This window comes from Polistes fuscatus, unplaced genomic scaffold (genome assembly GCF_010416935.1).
Source record: "Polistes fuscatus isolate 324 unplaced genomic scaffold, CU_Pfus_HIC Scaffold17, whole genome shotgun sequence".
NCBI classification, from domain to species: Eukaryota; Metazoa; Arthropoda; class Insecta; order Hymenoptera; family Vespidae; genus Polistes; species Polistes fuscatus.
In genome coordinates, this window is record NW_025113075.1 from 128,956 (window position 1) to 133,695 (window position 4,740).

Below are 4,740 nucleotides of genomic sequence, written 5' to 3' on the forward strand. Positions count from 1 at the left end.
GTGTAAAGGATCTTTTAAAAGGCAAACATAATATCCTGTATTGGAAATAAATTAATATTATAATAATTTCTTAAATAATATTTATTCAAAGTATTAAAGATTTTTCTTTCTGCATAGGTGTTCAATCAATGTACTGGAAAGAGAGCGTATGATTTTTCACTACGATAAGAAGAATCCAATAACACCGTAATCATGAAAGATTTAGGTAGACACCTGTGAAATTGTTCCGTTCTCACACTGGAAGGAAACCATGTACAATAATATTCTATAAAAAGAACTAAAGAAAGAATCCATCCTGATTATCACAAATATAAAGACAAATAAGAATCAGGTTATATTAAGAATTCTATTCTTGTACAAATTGTATTACCAAGTCTCGTACCAGGTAATGAAAGATATAACTGTAAATCAACTTCCTAGAAAATATTAAAGACTTGTATCATCGAATTTCTTTTTCGTAGAGATGCAATGGGAATTATTTTGCAAATTGAATGTAGCAGCAGTGTAAAGGATCTTTAAAAGTAACACATAATTATCTTGTATTGAGAATAAACTTTTATATAATAATTTCTTAAATAATATTTATTCAAAGTATTAAAGATCTTATTCTTTCTGCATAGGTATTTAATCAATGTACTGGGAACGAGAGCGTATGATTTTTCACTACGATAAGAAGAATATAACAACACTTTAATCATGAAAGAATTAGAACGACACCAGTGAAAAAGTGTTACGTTCTCACACTGGAAGGAAACCATGTACTATAATATTCCATCAAAAGGATTGAAGAGGGAATGCATCCTGATTATTACAAATATAAAAGACAAATAGGAATCATATTTATTAAGAATTATTTTCTTGTAAAAATTGTATTGCCAAGCCTCGTACCAGGTAATGAAAGATATTATTGTTAATCGACTTACTAGAAAATATTGAACATTTGTATCAACGAATTTCTTTTTCGTAGAGATGCCATGTGAATCATTTTGCAAATAGAATGCAGCAGCAGTGCAAAGGGTCTTTTAAAAGGCAAACGTAATATCTTGTATTGGTATTAAACCAATATTATAATAATTTCCTAAAAGTATTTATTCAAAGTATTAATGATCTTATTCTTTCTGCATAGGTGTTCAATCAATGAACTGGAAAAAAGAGCGTATGATTTTTCACTACGATAAGAAGAATCCAAAAACACTTTAATCATGAAAAATTTAGGAAGACACCGGTGATAGTGTTACGTTCTCACACTGGAAGGAAACCATGTACTATAATATTCCATCAAAAGGATTGAAGAGGGAATGCATCCTGATTATTACAAATTAAAGACAAATAGGAATCATATTATATTAAGAATTATTTTCTTGCACAAATTGTATTGCAAAGCCTCATACCAACTAAGGAAAGATATTATTGTTAATCGACTTGCTAGAAAATATTGAAGACTTGTATCAACGAATTTCTTTTTCGTAGAGATGCTATGTGAATCATTTTGCAAATAGAATGCAGCCGCAGTATAAAACATCTTTTAAAAGGAAAAATTTTTTCAAAGTATTAAAGATCTTGTTCTTTATGCATAGGTATTCAATCAATGTAATGGAAAAGAGAGCGTATGATTTTTCACTACGATAAGAAGAATTCCACAACACTTTATCATGAAAGATTTAGGAAGGCACTGGAGAAATTGTTCCGTTCTCACACTAGAAGAAAACCATGTACTATATTCCATCAAAAGGATTGAAGAAGGAATGCATTGTTATTATTAAAATTAAAAAGACAAATAGGAATCTATTATATTAAGAATTATTTTCTTGCACAAATTGTATTGCAAAGCCTCATACCAACTAAGGAAAGATATTTGTTAATCGACTTGCTAGAAAATATTGAAGACTTGTATCAACGAATTTCTTGTTCGTAGAGATGCCATGGGAATTATTTTGCAAATTTAATGCAGCAGCAGTGTAAAGGATCTTTTAAAAGTAAACATAATTATCTTATTGGGAATAAACCCATATTGTAATAATTTCAAATAATATTTATTCAAAGTATTAAAGATCTTATTCTTTCTGCATAAGTGATCAATCATGAAACTGGGAGAAAGGGAAGCGCTCTCGTTCCTACTCTCTTCGAAGAGCTCTTGTATCATCCTGTGATCCTATTACCAAAATTTTATTTTGTGACGTCACGAGAAATTTAAAATACCGGATTTAAAATACCGGAACATATGGATTCCTATTGGAAATCAGGATAATAATAATAATAATATTTTTCCAAGCTATTTACTATTGTTTATTGATGTTAATATTCTCCTATAATAAAATATTTTTATAGGACGTTTGTTTAAACAATTGCAACAAAAAAAAAGACTGCTATAATATAATCATTTTTATTTATTTCGAATATTATATGCGCATACATATGCTACGAACATTTAAACGACAATAAACACTTTTATCGATTATTAACGATTATTTTAATATTCTAATACACTCTTTTTTTATTTCAGTTCATTGAAACACATGTGTACTGGTTTAAAAATTACTTATTTATTAGTATACTTTAAATATTAAATTATTTCTATGTGATATTCTTTTCGATGAAAATTTCCAAACGTTACAAAAAATGTACATTAGTTTAAACAATTACATAAAAATTAAAAGAATACTAAAATGAGAACGTTATAATCATAAATTTAATTGTTTAGGTGGATTATTCTCTTTTTACACATGCGTAACGTTCGGAAAGTCATATAAACAACTTTCAATAAAAGTAATTAACATAGAGGACAAAGGCCCAGTCTGAAGGGGAATTTCGAAGAAGACAAAGCTCCGAACATATATTACGAACTTTTTAACAACAATAGACACTTCTATCAATTAATTAACAATTATTTTAATATTTTAATGAATTCTTATATAATTAAGATTGTTTAAACGCATATATATTATTTAAACATTACCTAACTTTTGACGTTCTTTAAATATTAATTAATTTCGATTTTATGTTTTAATAGACGAAAATTTTACCCCTTCCCTCGAAGTCATCACTGCGCAGGATATTACAACAAATGTACATTAGTTTAAGCAATTTACAAAAAATAAAAGAATATTAAAATAAGAACGTTTAATATTAAATTTTATTGATTAATTTTATTGATTTTCTTTTATACACATGCGCAATTTTCGGAAAGTCACATAAACAACTTTCACCAAAAAAACTTTAACAGAGGATAATTACTCAGATCAACGGTGAATTTCGAGGAGGAGGGATCACAGAACATATACTCCGAGTTTTTAAGCAACAATAGACATTTTTATCGATTAATTAACAATTATTTAAGGTGTATAGAACAAAGTATTGTTCTCTGCTATTATATATAATTGCTTAACATATACATACATTTTTAAATGTTATATACTCTTCTATTAACGTATTTTGAATAGAAAATAAATTTAATATGAATTTATTTTTATAACTTTAGATGACTGTTTCTTCAGCTTGGTTGCGTTCTTTGGTTGAAACATAATTATAAATTCTCCGATTACTAGATTGTTTTACAATTATTGTTACTGGCTAAATAAAATTTAATATTAAGTGTTTATTAAAATTTTATTTTTTTAGAAGCAATTCAATGGGTAGCGGGTGGATTCCTTCTTCGCAAAGGGCGCCATTTGTTAAGAAGGAATTTACTTCAGGGATGCGACCCTGCCCACGCGAGCCTTGATTCTATCTTTCTCCCAAGGATAGAATCATGTCCTACCCTTAGCTTTTTAAAGTGAAACTCCCTATCCTTTTTTTTTTATTTTTTTTTATTTTACTTTGCTTTTTTTAACTCGCGATTTTGCAAGCATAGATGTGCACGTAGCATAGGAACTGAAACTGCATTAGAAGGGATGTCTACCACCGCTATTAGTAAGACGGGCCCAGGGATTCAGTTCCTCAAGCTTGCAGTAAATATAGTGCTGGTGGGCAAACTGTACGTGCAGCGTAAGTTCCTCGTAATATAGATTAGAGTCAGTGGATTAGTCCAACCGGTGGGATACCACTTTAAATAAAAAACGTAAAATGTTTCACTTTAAAAAGCCTACTTTTCAACTTCTTCCCGATCCCTTTGCTTTTTTGTTGCAGGTTACATAGGAGGATGACCACACCAGGACAGCACGAGGACCACACCAGGACAGCATGAAGACTTAGTTATAATAAAGGATAGTGTAAGATAATTATTAGTATAATTAAATGTATAATTTAATTATAATTACATGTATAATTTTAATCTATTTATTCTTCTCTCCTTAGCACATTACACCCGTGTAACATTTATATTTAATGTATTTTATTTATTCACGGGTTCCATGTTACTTCGATTCCATTCATGTTTTACTCCTCTTTTATCATTTTTTTATTTGATTACCCATTTTTCTCTTCATTATCGATAGTAATTGTAAAGATTTTCCGAATAGAACTCTTAGGGTGGGGCATAAGAGTGGGACTCATTAAAAATCATTCACGGGGTGATCATTTTCATTTCATTTTCTTTGGTTTCAATTTAATTCGGATGGGGACATCTTCAGGATGCACATCCCGGGTCTTCAGAAGCGGTTACCTCCTCGTGGTTAGACCTGGGCAATGGTATTTTACTTTCAGTATAATGTTTAACATATTTTATATGTTATGCATTCCATTGCAAGTAAAATCTAGCCAAAGACCGCTTACTTTAAACATTATAATTGTAATTAGTTTCTT

The 4,740-nt window shown here is 29.4% G+C and overlaps 1 long non-coding RNA gene across 1 annotated transcript; it reads left to right on the top strand.

Annotated features, from left to right (window-relative positions):
• Positions 1 to 849: 849 nt before the first annotated feature.
• On the top strand, positions 850 to 1,630 carry LOC122515199. Its single transcript, XR_006303233.1, has 2 exons — positions 850 to 891; positions 1,578 to 1,630. It is a non-coding gene; the product is annotated as an uncharacterized LOC122515199 (long non-coding RNA).
• The last annotated feature ends 3,110 nt before the right edge of the window (positions 1,631 to 4,740 follow it).